The following is a 15,402-nucleotide window of genomic DNA, read 5'->3' as shown; positions in this document are numbered from 1 at the left end:
ATAATGCAGAGATTCCTTTACCCAGTTTCCTGTAATGGTAGCATCTTACATAATATCACAACCAGGAAATTGGTTTAAATGCAATTCATACGTCTTATTCACATCTCACCAGTTTTTTATTCACATTTCTCTGTGCATGTGTGTGCCCCAATCTGAAAGGTTTTTAATACACACCATGCATACACATGTACTTGCGTGTGTGCATACACACTGTTTTTAGCTCATAAAAATTAAACTGGAGAGAGACATTGCAGTACATTAAGCCCCATAGAGAGTGCCGGGGCAAGTGAGAGCCAGATGGGCCCTGGGCAACTCTGCCTCGCTGAGGGAAAAAACTAAGGATGAGCAAAGGAGAGCCTAAGGAGCTGAGAGGCAAGATGTCATCATATGCATTCTGCATGCAAACTTGCCAAGAGGATCACAAGAAACAGCACCCCAATGGTTCAGTCAGCTTCTCAGAGTTTTCTAAGAAGTGCTCAGAGAGGTGGAAGACCATGTCTGCTAACAAGAAAAGAAAATTTGAAGACATGGCAAAGGCAGATAAGGCTCATTATGAAAGAGAGATGAAATTTTATATTCCTTCTAAAGGGGAGACAAAATTGAAGGATCCCAATGCACCCAAGAGGACTCCTTCAGCTTCTTGTTCTGTTCCTAGTATCTCGCCAAAACCAAAGGAGAACATCCAGGCCTGTCCATTGGTGACATTGCAGAGAAACTGGGAGAAAAATGGAAAGACACCACTGTAGACAGGAAGCAGCCTTATGAAAAGAGGGTGGCCAAACTGAAGGAAAAGTATGAAAAGGATAAAAGGATATTGCTGCCTAACAAGCTAAAGAAAACCATATGCAGCAAAAAAGGGAGTTATCAAGGCTGAAAAGAGCAAGAAAAATAGGGAAGAGAAGGAAGATGACGATGATGATGAAGAATAAATTGGTTCTAGCAGCAGTTTTTTCTTATCTACAAAGCATGTAACCCCCCTGTACACAACTCACTTCTCTTAAAGAAAAAAAATTGAAATATTAAAAAAAAAGTAAATTGGGGCCAAATAGATCCTTTAGAGGGAGACTCTACAAACCTGTAGCACAGGACATTGTGGCAGAGGGTATGGATAACTTAGACTCACTGTGGCACTATGTGCTTACTCAATCCCAGAAGACTGATGACTTGGGAGGCATGAGGTGGGTCTATGTTTCATTTCTGCTGAACACAGGCTCTGCAGGGTTTCCCTCAGCTTAACAGGAAGAGTGGGAGGATATGATTTCAGAGTAGACTCAGGACTAGTTAACTAGGGCACCTACTCTTCTCCATTCATTGCCTCACTGGGTTTCTCTACAGACAAACTTGCTTGTTTGTCTGTTAGTTTTCCTACCTGGAAGGAGGTCTGCCCTAAATCCAAATGTATTTACTATTCACAAATTAAACTATGGACAAAGATAGATAAACAGCAATATTACCATTTCCTTTCTTTTCAGGATTAAGCATTGGCCTTCTCTTTCACATGTTTTATGGCGTTTAATGACAGCTGCTCTTATAAAGTGACAAACCCATGTTAAAATTAAGGCTTGAAAACTGCAGAGTGGTCCTGGTGACCTTAGACCCCTGTGACTTTATATATGTAAAAGCACTGGCAGAGTGGCTCAAGTGGTAAGAGCGGCCTGCCTAGAAAATGTGAGGCCTGAGTTCAAATCCCAGTACTGACAAAGACAAAAAAAAAAGATATGTAAAACTAAAATTGAATTTCAAAGAGGATCTCCCCCACCAATAGTCTCATAGCTCTGCCTGTAAATGTTTAAATCTAAGTTTGTTTCATTAAATAAATTATGACATCTTGGTAGATGATGAAGTAGACAGTGTAATTAAATTCTCGTTCATTTGCTAGAAGATTAAATGTTTCATCACAAAATGCCAAAGGACATTTTTAATTTGGAGTCTCAGTATTAATTGAAACACCATCATTCTGCTTTGAGCAATAAGGAATAACAATGAAATATGTGCTTATGTTTTAAAGTAAATGAAAAAGCTGTATTAATTTTAAGGCAGTTTTCCCTAGTTTTGTTTTTATAGGAAAAATGCTTACAAACTTGTTTTTGTTCTTATTCATATATAAAATTAAAATAGCATTTGAAATGTGCCATATTCATGTTAATGATTTGCTCCTATGTCAAATAGGTGGCAGAGTAGAGCCCAGGAGAGCAGGGGCCTTCTGTATCCCCAGTTCCAACATGGGGTCTGTTACACAGCAGGCATTTGATAATTATTTCTTGAATTATTTCCAGTTGAGTGATTAGTTACCTGGAGTTAGCAGTCTGGATTGGAGTACCAGCCCTGCCATTTGTACACTGAGTGTGACAGTAGCTGCACTGTCATTTTAATGGAAGACTGAGAGTCGAAGAAATGGAAGTCTAAGAATCAAAGGGAGCATATTTGTCACATTGTTGATAAGTGGAAAATGCTCATATAGGGAATCACTGCTAGCATTATGACCGTGCTCTATGTACTTCTGACAGTGCCACCTTAGTACTAACATCCAGTTAGCATGCAACAAATGCTTATTTCAGTTTAAAAGGGTAGTATTCTGACAATAGAATAGTAATTTCTAATAAGTTATTTGATTTATTGCATGCTTTGAAACACCGTATTTATTTTTAGACATAATTATAATTCCTTTATGCATTTAATTTACTTTTCATTTTTCATAAACACTCAAAATCACATATACTTAGACAAGTAAATCTTTCTCAGCAACATTGAACATTGATAGCTTTTCTGTACTAAGGGCTTTTCTGTGACTAAGCGTCTACAAAGGAAAATATATCATATCATATGAAGGCTTAAGATGTAAATAAATGAAAGCTTGGCGTATAATGGATAGCTGTCACTCCTTAGGAAGTTAGATTGGGACACAACTCACTTAAAATTTGCTCTTAGATATTCTGTCAGTTTAATGACAGGGTTTTATTGAAATAAAATCTTGGGGTTTTGATGAAGAAAATCAATCAGTATGTGCCTTCTCTTTTATTATCTCTTCTTGCCCAAAGTGCAATTAGATTTACTCCGTAGGATCACAGTGTGTGGCATATATTAATTTTATACTCACCCTGCTGGAAAGTGAGAAATGTGCTAATAAAGCCAGAATCACAAGTGTTAGAGCCTAAGTTTTGTTTTATTTTCAGTATTCTCTATGTATTCTTAATTAGATGATATATTGATGATTGAGGCTACTTTTGCTGTACATTATGTATTGTCAAGAAGTACTGGACTGCAAAAACGTATGAGACATGACCCATAAGGCCAGGGACATAATCTCATATCACTTTTCAAAGCCATCTCATCAGTATTTGTATCCACATATGCTGTATTCATATATATGAATGTGGAGAAAAGTTAAAACAGAGAATAAAATCATTGGCAGAGGTGACTCATCCATCACCATCAGGCCAGGTTGGAGGGCAAGGTTTACTTGTTCTAATATGCAACCCAGAATGAACTACTGGCCACAGTGGCTGGCACAGGCCTCCCACTGTGCCCAAAGATCAACTCAAATATGGCCTCAGATTCCTAGAGGGCAGTCCCACGCCCTAGAGGAAGAAGGGCAGAGGCCAGGGTAGGCTTCCCAGATTCTTCATTAGACTAGTCACTCCTCCTCTCCTCATATGGAATAAATGCAGAGATGACATGCTTCTATGCTTGAAATGTGTGGGAGGGGAAAGAATCCACCCCAAAGCAGGACAGGGAATACAGTATTTGATACCCAATAATCTGAGTAGAATCTAAGAACCAAGGAAGAGAGTAAGCCTTACTAATGATGTCAGGACATGGAGCTAAGTGATCAGGGGAAAAGGGGAGGAACTTTCCAGGCATGAACAGCATCAGCAAGGGTGCATGCAGAGGAATGAGTCTGTATAGGAAAAAGCAGGTGCTAATGGGTCACATTAGAGGACTGGAAAGTGCTGACCACAGGACTAGGAACTCCCTTCTTACCCAGGAGCTGTTGACAGTAGCACATTTGATTATTTCTTTGTGAATTGTGTGAGAGAGGTTTACTTTTTTTTTTTTTTTGCTTTATTGTATCCTAGCACACTAAACTCTGAAAATGCTTTTTTATGTATTTACATAGCTCTCTGTAATTTATCTTGGCTAATTACATTTAACTATAGGCCTTTCAGTTATATATTGAACTCAGTGACTAATCATCAGATTTCAATAGCAAAGAACCTATAATTTTTGGAGTGTATGATCTATATAAGGACATGTTGCAGAGAGGAATTGTTTCCTCCCTTTCTGTGATAAAAATCTTGTTTGTGGTTACACTAAAAGCTATCTCTAAAAGAGAGTTAGTTAGGTATGAGATGGTTATCAAAATTGAAGTTTGTAGCATGTATCAGTCTGGGCGGACACTGTGGAATCCTGCTCACAGGGTCAAAGCCAGACAGATTCATAAGACAAGAGCTTATTTATTGTGAAGGTTTTGTTTGTTTTAAGTGATGGTAGTATGCATTTCTTCAAGAACAAGTCCTTTGAAATGAGGTCTCAAAGAATAATAACATGATCATATAACTTATTACATAGATTTTGTAATTCCATATATTAAGTCATATTTTCTCAAAGACAATGTCACTAACAAGAAAAAAACCCTTTATACTCTTAGACTGTGTGTGATAGGTCTGTACTGTACCCCAAACTCTTCACTGAATATGGACTACTAGGCAACATCATTGATGCTTAGGAAATGGTGGGAAGAGTACATGGGGACAGGGAAAGAAAAGCACACTAGTCACCAGCCACCTTCCCTGTCATTCAGGAGTTGGAAATTTCTCTGGTGAGATGTAATAAGCAATCACATATAGATGGAAAATTCATGACAGAATATGGATAACCACCAGTATGTCTGCTTTGTGACATCCATTGCTTCGTTTATTCAGAAGCTTTCAGAAATACTTCCTTGCCTGACATACAAATAGCTGCTACTGTCCTGACTTAACACAGAGGTCATTGGACTCACTATGTAACCAACATCCCGTCTACTACCTAAGACATAGTAGATTTTTACAGATCCCTTCTTGTCTGTCATTGTATCACCTATAAAAAGAGGGCTTTGGGACCAAATGAGTATCTTACTTCCTTCCAAGCTTTCAATTGATTGAACTAAGGCTCTCTCTGATGACATAGACAGAAAGAAAAGAGGATGAGGATTTTGTAAGATAAAGGAATGTCCTGAGGTCTGGTTATGCAGCCACAACTGGGCAAAAGATGGTCAGAGTAAGTGGATATGATAGGAAAAATCTGTTTGTCAAGCTTTCTCTGGGAGGCTGTAAAAATGATAGGCTATGGTAATTTCTTTTCATTTTAGTACAGAAGGACTACTTCATTTTTTCCACGTGAATGTTTGTCTGTGAAAAACTCTACTTGTTTTAACAATGATCTTTATAGACAGGATTGGATTTAATGACTCATTATTTAAAAAAATTTTTCATTTAGCTATCATTCACGTAGCCTACAATCCACCCACTTAATGTGTACAGTACAATGACTTCCAGTATATTCAGAGTTGTGCAACCATCCCCATAGTTTTAGAACATTTTTATAAACCCAAAAGGGAATCCCTCACACACACACACCCAGCTGTTACCCCACCCTCCAATTTCACCATCCCTCACCTCCCAGCCTTAGGAAGCACTGATGTACTTTTTGGCTCCAATGATCCTCTTATAAATGAAGTAAGCTGTAAGTGGAATAAGTGCCCACAGCCTATGTGCAGTTTCATCTAGACACTTTTCTTTGATAGTTGGGCTATTAGAATTTGCATGAAAAAGTGTGATGAAAAAGTCTAATGATTAGAAGAATGAATCACATCAGAAACACTAATAAGCTGAAAATAGCCCCAAATTCAGTGTGTAAGAAAGTGTTCTTTGTCCATTATCAATTGTGTGTGGCAGTCACTTATAGTCAGCCCCAACCTACTCTACCTCTTTATAAGAAGCACTGTTTGTTGTTATTGTCATGGTTTTTCAATTACTAAACTGAAAAGGCTTAGCATATCTAAAACTGTAATCTTGCAAAGGGTACTTTTAACACAATAAAAATCTACAACAGATGGCTTCTCATTTTTATATTTTTATTGCACTAGTGTACTATTTACCCAGCTTACTAAGCTGGGACACAAAGAATGGTTCCACCTACAGAGAGTTTGCAACATGGTGGGGGGGGTCATGGATGTGTATTAACAAGTAAGTGCAAAATAATATCAGAATGCTATAGCACAGCACAGAGGGACCTCATAGGGACAATCAGTTAAGCCTGGAGACTGCTGTGGAACATCAGAATGCCTTCCAAAAGGGAGAGGGAATTTGAGTGGAAGAACCAGTGTATTCAAATGCAGAGATAAGAGGCCTGGGGCCTCTGTTCAAGACAGATGAGCCAGTAGATAGGAAAAGGAAGAGGTGAGGAGGATCCTGAAGACTGCCAGACAGTGTGTGAAAGGTAAGTGTGTGAGGCATAGCTTCACCTGCTATACTCATTTCCTGTGACTGCTGTAACAAAGTGCCACAAGTTGGATGACTTAAAACAATCAAAATTTATCTTCTCAAAGTGCTGGAGTCTACAAGTTCAAACTCCAAGTACAGGCAGGAACTTGCTGCCTCTGAAACCTGGAGGGGAAGGATTTTTGTTGCCTCTTCCAGCTTCTGGTAATCCCAGCCTTTCCTTGGCTTGTGGCAGCAAAATTGCCATTGCCACCTCTGCCTGTCTTCACACAGTGTTCTCCCTGTGACTGTCACATCATCTTTCCTTTATGCATACAGTCTATGTGTTCACATTGGCCACTTTTATGAGGACACCAGTCCTCCTAGATGAAGTTCACAATAATGACCCCATTTCCATTTTATTACCTCTGTGAAGACTCAGTTTCCAAATAAAATCACATTGTGAGGTACTGTGGAGTAGAACTTTATCGTGTGTGTGTGTGGGGTGGGGTGGGGGAGAGAGAGAGAGAGAGTCAAGTGTTTTAGAATGTCCCTTAGACAACCGTGTGGAGCATGAATGTGTAGGAGTCAGGAGGAGTTAGGGACCTATTGGCCTTGCCCAGACAAAAAGTCTTGTGTGACTTGTATGGCTGACCTAGAATATAAGCAGCATATAAGCTTTTACTTTATCCTTTACTCACCAAATTCTTTAAACTTAAAAAAGAAAAAAGGGAAAAATAAATACCAGAAGAAAATGGGAAATCCGCAACAATGCTGGAAAACTGGAGGGAGATACTATCAGTAGGCAAAGAGACTCAAGAATTCCTAGAAGATTTAAAAGAAATTTATCTGATTGGTAATGAAACCCAATAGAACCAAGGAGTGTCTTCGTTTTTACAATAACATATTCTGTGTTAATGCAACTTTGGTTTTAGGTCAGTCAGTAAACATAGAATGAACTGAAAAATGTGTAACCTTTGACCTCAATAATTCTCTATATAGGAATCTATATTATCAATATTTTCACTCATGCGCTGAGATATGTATGCAAAATTTATTATTATTATTATTATTATTATTATGTTACTTATAAATGAGGAAAACCAAAAACAATTTAAATACCTATCAGCATGGAAATACCCAAAGATAGTGTATCTGTACCATTCAGTGAATGCTGTATAGTAAATTGACTTAAAAGTAATGGGGTAAACTCTATATGTCCTGACATAGAAAGTTCTCTAAAATACAGTTTAAGTGTATACCATGGAACTGTTGAACACTGCCTAGTGTGGGGTACCATATATATAACAAAGGAAAAATAAGGTCAGCATTTTTGTCTTTTTAAGACTTTTTTAAAGAATTGTACTCAATTATATCAGTTCTTTTCTATAGGGAAGAAATTTGGGCAATACTGTAAAAAGGAACTTTCTTTTTTTTAATAATGTGCCCTCTGCATTCTGTGGACTTTCTCAATAAGTATATCAAAATGGAAATTTACAAACATTTAAGGAAGTAGAATCTTGATATTTGGCCAACATCCAGGCATGAAAATCCTCAGGGTGGAGTGGAAAAGAGGGAAAAGTGGAGGAGGGTGGTGAAAGGGGACATAATTCAAAACACTCAGAAGTAAAAGGGCAAATTTTAAAGAAAGCGTTCTTAAAAACAAAACCAAAAAAGGGCAGAGGTATGTATCTTACTTCAAGAGAGAACTAGGGGTTTCAGTGTAAAGACCAGAAGGATTTGTGCTTCTCCCACCATAACTGGTAGAGCCCATTAGCTGAGATGGCAGCCTGTTGCAGAAATTAGTGTCATCCCTAGAACTGCTTCTGCTGATGAGCATAGAAGACTACCAGTGACCTATCTCTAGTCATCTACAAGTTGTAAGTAGACTTTTTTAAAAAATCAGGGGCAAATAGGTGTCTGGAAAATAGGAGGGAAAATTCTTCACCACTTCTCATTGTTCACTCTGTCACTCATTGCTCTCTGTTCCCCTTCTGTGTTTGACCTTCCTTTCTCCCTGTCCCTTCTTCACCCCTCTTCTTCTTTTGTACATGCACCTACTTATCCAATACCAGTCTTCTAGTCTGAAAACAGAAAGTTAAAAGACAGCCAACTCATAGGAGAAAAAAACATCCAAATCAGATAAGTGCCTCCAAATAACCAGGAAAGAGATGTTCTGCCAGAATCAGCATGTGAAAATTTTCATGGCCTACTTATTTGGTCATCAAAAATGTGAATCTGGTAGTGTTGACAGAGCAGAAAACTTGAAAAACATTAATGCTTCCAACATGAGCCAGTATATGTCTCATGTTTTACAGCTGGGAACAAAACACTTTCACACACGCTATCCCATTTTGGCCTCACACCACCCTTTAAAGGGATAATAACTTTATCTCTTTATAGTAAGGGACACCAAGTCCAGAAATGGGCAAGGGAGATACAGCAGGTCTCAGAGCTGCATCTGGTGACACCTCAGCTGTCATTTTTTCTTTGGCAGTATTGATGACTGTCTGATCTTGCAGAATATAAATGGTATCCTACAGATTTGTCTCCCAGCCTTAAACCTTTCAGACTAGCCCCCCCAAATCTTCTTGTCAGAAGAATTACAGAAATTAGTAAAGTGCATTAATTCATGTTATTTATTTATAAAGTGGATTAGCTGTTTGAACAACAAACTTGATATATAGTGGGGATAGAATGGGCCCCTTATATAGTGGGGATAAAATGGGCCCTTTGTTTTTTGTTTTGTTTTTATTGTTGTACTGGGGGTACATTGTGATATCTACAAAAGTTCTTATATCAAAGTTGAATTTGCTCCCTCCACCATTATCCTTTATCCACCCTCTCCCTATTCCTGTAATAGTTTCAACAGGTCTCATTTTCCCATTTGCATACATGAGTACACAATATTTATACCACATTCACCCTCTTTCACCCTTTCCTTATATTCTCCACCCTCCCACAGGTACCAATCCCAGACAGGGCATGTTTTACCTTCCTGTTTGCCACTTTTTAAAAAAAGGCATTTTTGTTTGTTTAAGATAGGTATACAAGGAGTTTCCTTGTGACATTTCCATGTATATATGTATTATAAACTGAATTGGTTAATCCCCTCTATTTTTCTTCTTTCCACATTAGTCCTCTTCTTCTGGTGATTTCAACAGGTTTAAAAATTCTTGGGAGGCTACTAATAGTTGCTTACAAACTAAAAGTATAGAATTTAATTTCAGAAATAACAATTAGGACAGGTGTGGTGGTACATGTCTTTAATCCCAGCTACATGGGAGGCAGGGATAGAAGGATCCCAGGCCCTGGGGGAAAAGATTGAGACCCTACCCAAAAAACTAAAAGTAAAAAGGGCTAGGGGCAAGAGATAGAGTGCTTGCCTAACAAGTGCAAATCTTGAGTTCAAACCCAAGTGCCACTCAAAGAAGGAGAAGGAGACGGAGGAGGAGAGGGAAGAAAAAGAAAGAAATAGCAACAATTTTTTCCACATTTACATTGCTAAATCAATGGATACTATCGTAAGTTGTGTGCAATATGAGAAATAAGGTTTGACCTAGCCTAGCTTTGAGGTATTTCCTGGTACCTGGCCTAGAAATACTGGTGATAATTATTCATGAGAAATAGCTATTAATTACTACACTAGTTCCTAGAGTACAATCCCTAGTTTCTCGCACTGAAGGAAGAAAACAGAAAAAATGTTACTAAGTGACCTACAAGTGGTAGAATACAGTAAGGAAGTCATTCACTGATAGGTTCATTTATAAGTTTCCAGATATAACACTGCATATGGCAACCTTCCCCCCACCAACATCATCAAAGAGATAAAGTACACCATTGGAAATAGAGATGTAAAGTAGCACCTAAATATTTTGAGGGCCACGGTACATACACACAACTGACAGTTCCCAGCCATGGCTCCTCCAAAGACCATGCTCCCAAGCCAACAGTATCTATTCCTGCAACATCCCTTTCAATAACCTGATAAAATTAGCAGATCAAGTCTGGTCACTCATTCTCTTAGGACTAAGGTAAGTTTGGCTGCAATGCACCTTTCTTGTTTTTCCCTTTGTAACAGTTTTGTAGTTTTTCTTACTCTATTACTTCTTCTCTACTACCCCTTAACTACAGGCTAGTTACCATGGCAACACCTGTTGATGCCAAATCAGAACAATGTATTCTGCAGTGAGGAAACTCTCACAGATTCACAGGGTGTTTTTGTTTCTTTCTACTCTTGCGGGTAACATGCTTTCTCCGTTTTGGCAGACTAATGTTGAAATTGCTTTCTGCTCTTTCAGTTTTATATGCTAAGATACAAGTATGTCACCACTGGAGTATTTAGTGTCTGGTGATTTTTACCAACTATAATGGAAATCGTGTCTTTGTCCAAAAGGGTTAAAAATCTTCAAAACCTGGGATTTTTTTTTTCTTTTTCTCTCTTATTACCTTCTTTCTTTTCATTTTCCCCCTTATGTGATCAATTAGATGAGCTCATATTCCTTCTTTGACCAGATAGCCAGATAAAGGACTGTGATAATGGAGCCCACATTTCATTTCTCACTTAAACTACCATTAGTCTGGACATCAAAACAACAAAGAAAACAAAACCTGGCTTACACATGATGCTAATTAGTTCTGCAGACTTGTTGACGGAAATATATCCGAGGTGTTAAGTAAATTAAAGAGACTTTTTAAAAATTACAATGTACTAAAACAGTCACAGACAATCAGGTGCTAGTCTCTTCTTACTGAAGTTTAGTTATATCATAAATAATCCATATTTAAACAGGCGTTTTGGCATGCCTGATCTGGATATGGTATTGTAGGAGAATTTTTGGATGAGGTTTTTCATCTGACTAACAAGAACAAACACAAGTAGCATATGTGAATGTAGAGCTGAAGGTCATGGAAAAGTGGTTGGAATTTTGTTTGGGGCTCAGACCCTAAAGAGCTGAGTGATCACAGCTGGGCCTCAGTTTCATTATCACTAACATTAGGAGTTGAGCTGAAATGCTGTGGAGTTTTCTTTCAGCACTGCAGTTTCTAGATAGTCCTGAGATTGATACAATAATAGCTAGCCAATAGACTTGAAGCATTGTTATTCACCAAGGACCGGGAAAATGTGGGAGAGCCAGGGTATTCTCTGAAGCATGAATGTTGAGTGACTTTTCAAAGGCAAGACAGAACATGAATTAACCAAGAGGAGTCAAAATAAGATTAGTGTGTGGTGGGAGGGGTAACTCAGTGGTAGAGGACTTGCCTAGCATGTGTGAGGCCCTGGGTTTGATCCCCAGCACTGATAAAAAAAAGAAAAGAAAAGAAAATTAAAGTCATATAACACAGCAATCTTAATATATAGTATGTCCCAGTAAACTTAAAGAAAAAAAATCCCCAGAAATTTGGTCAATGCAAAAACTTTTCTCATAATTAAAATTATTGAGTTTTCTTATTAATTCTGTTAATTGATTCTGTTATAATTAGTCTTTCAAGCAATTGCTGAAAACAATGTTTGAAAATACAAATTCCCCCTTTGAAATCGTTTACTGAGTTATGTGAAACTGCCTGTTATTTTGGTGTTTGTTTGAATTTATACAATTGAGAAATAACAACAGTGGGGTTGGTGTGTGAAAGCTGATGTGAGAGATGCAAAGTACTGAGTACCATTTTCCTCATCCTCCTCTTTATTCCCTCAAGTCAGGACTGTAGTAGTAAGAAATTTGACCACTTTTTCATGCATTGGTCCTGTATTTGTTTCCCAGGGCAGTCATAAGAAAGTACCACAAACTTACTTTTTGAAACAACAGGAATTGATAGTCTCAGTTCTGGTGTCTGGAGAGCTGAGATCCAGGTGTTGGCAGGACATGCTGCCTCCAGTGTCATCTGTTCCAAGCCTGTCTCCCAGCTGCTTGGAGGTCCATGGCTTGTGGCAAACAGCCTCAGTATTCATGGGACATTCTCCCTGTATGCATGTTCTTTGTCCAAATACCTCCTTTTTATATATGGACACCAGTCATACCAGACCATGGATCACCCTACTCTTGTGTAACCTCATCGTAATTGTATCTCTGACCACTCAGTTATATTCTGAGGTCCTAGGAGTTAGGACTTTAACATGAATTTGGAAGGACATAGTTCACCTTCGTAAAGTCTCAGAAAGCTAGCACACAGGCATGAGTACAAACACACACACTGTACAATATTGAGTGTGGTCACCCTGCAGAGCTGTAACTTATTGGCATCCATCGTCACTGTGTTTTAGTAATCATAACATGTTATTATTCGCTATGTTCATACTATTTGTTGCAAAACTCCTGTTGGTGTTTAACAGCACACTATTTCATGCATTAATTTGCCTTCAAATGAATCTCATTGAGCATTGCCTCTCAATAGTGTTTCAGAATTTCCCTGACGTTCAGCCTAGGTCATCAAGTAGTTATTTTCCATCAGAGAAAATGAATGAAATGTTGTACATAGGGAATATGGCAGCATCTTAGAGCAAACCCTAGATTGTGAGAGAATGTCTGCGGGCATGCCATCAGTGACACAGTTCTGGTATGGTGTCTGCAGCAGTGTCAAAAGTGATTGTGTGTGTGTGTGTGTGTGTGTGTGTGTGTGTGTGTGTGTTTTCTCTCATTGTGTATACTGCTGTCCTCTGTATTTGAGGGTATTTGGTTCTAGGACACATATGCCCACAAATGTCCAAATCTGCAAATGTTTTATTTAAGTCCCTTATGTGAAATGGTGCAGTATTTGCACAAAACCTCACACATCCTCCGATACCCTTTAAATCTTCTCTAGATGACTTATAATACCTATGTAATGTAAATACTATGTAAATAGTTGTAATACTGTATTATTTAGAAAATGACAAGAAAAAAATCTGTATGTGTTCAGTACAGATGCGAGTTTTAAAAATATTTTTGATCTACAATTCATTGAATCCACAGATACAGAGTGTGTGTCTTGTGTTGTTAAATATTTTTGGGGAGGCCAAATTCTGTCTGATCACGTTGTTGATCCGAATTCTCAGAGCCTACTCTGGTTCTGAGAACCACTTGAATCATGTTTTTATTGTGTTTTGATCAAATAAGCTCTACTAAATTTATTGGTCTAACAAAATTTCCTTTTAACAGGGTATGTGTACATATATAAATATATATTTAAATATATATACTCATATACATGTGTAGAGGTGGAGATAGGTATATAGTCTATATGTACATATATGGAGAGAAAGGGGAGGGGAGAAAATATAAAGTTACTTTGTTCTGTGCGGTCCATTTATAAAATCTCAACCTACCCACCCCTACTTACACACAGGCCTACACACTCCTCACAAACACAGATACTCTTCAGACGATAGTAATGTGGAGTGCTGTCAGACAAATCATCAGGGCTCACACACACCTCCTACAACACCCAGGCAGCCTGCCTCAGGTCCACACAGACTGCACAGCCAGTTCTGCTGATGCACAAGAACAGCAGGAAGGGCCCTTTCTAACCCAGGGTTAGGCTGAGACTTCTAACTTGCATCGATGCTCATACACTTGGGTGTCTCAAAGGTACATACCTACGCAAACTTCCAGTTCCTAACACCACACTCCATGGCTTCCTGGGAAGGGGAAGTTGTGTTCCTTCCCCACATCATACCCACTCACCCAGCTCCTGCTGGGAAACTTGGCCACCAGCAACCCTCCACCTCCTCTCTTAAGTCTAGAGAACACATAAGTTAGAGAAGTTATTTCTCATCAGGACATTCTGAAAGCTGATCTGAGGCTCTGTGACAGACAAGGCCATATTCCAGGTGTCTTCCCACAAGGTCCCATCATGAGGCCAAGACAAGCCAAAAATAGAGGCTCGCTAAATGACAGTGAGATCCCAGTGCAAAAGACTGCTTCCCAAATGTGCATAGTGAGAGAGACTGGAGTGGCATTATCTATTTGTTCTTTTTATTTATAAGCAAGGAACATTGACAAGTAAATAATGAAAATGAATGAATGAATGTGCTCTTTGGTTGCCTTGGTTATTATTCCATGCTTATTTATATTGTCTAAAGGAAAACATTCTTAAATATTTCTTTTACTACCAGTGTATAAACTAGTCATTAAAGGAGTTCACTAAAGCAACATTTAAGTACTGAAGCTAATCTTTAATGTGAGTGTGTATGCACCTTACTCTATATTCAGGTGTCTAAGAAGCATATGCTATAGAACTTCCCTTAAATACACTACACATGTTATAAACTATTCCTTGCCAGCTAGAAGGATTTTTTTTTCTTGTTGGTCACTTTATCATTTTGGTTATTTCTCTTCAAATATTTAAAATGCAATTCATATTCAAGACACACTTGGGCTGCATGCTTACAGATAAGGTTTATACTAAATTGTGTCATTTTAAGCCTTTTTCCAGATAGCATACTTATAAATAGAAGGCTTTGCTAATAAAATGTCATTTGTTAGTAACTCAATATATGTATTATAATTGTATCTGTCTTAGCTGGGTCCTGTAGAGTATAGATAGTATAAGAATACATGTTTAATGATTTTTATCATTGGTTCCCTAGAATTCAAGAAAAATATGTTCCTCTTGGAGAGAAGATTATTTTATTAAACTGAACCTTTGAGAGGATTTTCTGAAGGAACTGTTTTCCCAGTATCATAATCTTTTTGATGCTTAAAAAAAGTCTGATCTTTTAAAACCATCTTATCTTCACAGTGGCCTTCTTTGGTACCTCTGTGAATTATCTTGCCTCTCCCATTTCTCTGTCTGCAATGAGGAAAATAAAACCCAGAAAACACACTTTTCTAATGGATGTTGCTTCGCATACACCAGGGATTTCAACTGTTTGAGTGTGTGAAGAATGAAGCAGGAGACATCAGATGGCATGAAGACTGGAACTGTTAACACAGTAAACACCAGGAAGGCTAAATGTATGAGC

The 15,402-nt window shown here is 38.2% G+C and overlaps 1 protein-coding gene and 1 pseudogene across 6 annotated transcripts in view; both read left to right on the top strand.

Annotated features, from left to right (window-relative positions):
- Pag1 (phosphoprotein membrane anchor with glycosphingolipid microdomains 1) overlaps window positions 1-15,402 on the top strand; it is a 137,879-nt gene that overhangs the window by 59,522 nt on the left and 62,955 nt on the right. The gene's annotated exons all lie outside the window — the stretch shown is intronic.
- The window catches only part of LOC141421678 (high mobility group protein B1 pseudogene), a 31,039-nt pseudogene extending 15,637 nt beyond the window's left edge, over window positions 1-15,402 (top strand).

This window comes from Castor canadensis, chromosome 3, assembly GCF_047511655.1.
Source record: "Castor canadensis chromosome 3, mCasCan1.hap1v2, whole genome shotgun sequence".
NCBI lineage: Eukaryota > Metazoa > Chordata > Mammalia > Rodentia > Castoridae > Castor > Castor canadensis.
Note: the sequence above shows the minus strand (reverse complement) of the source record. Positions and strands in the feature narration are given on the sequence as shown.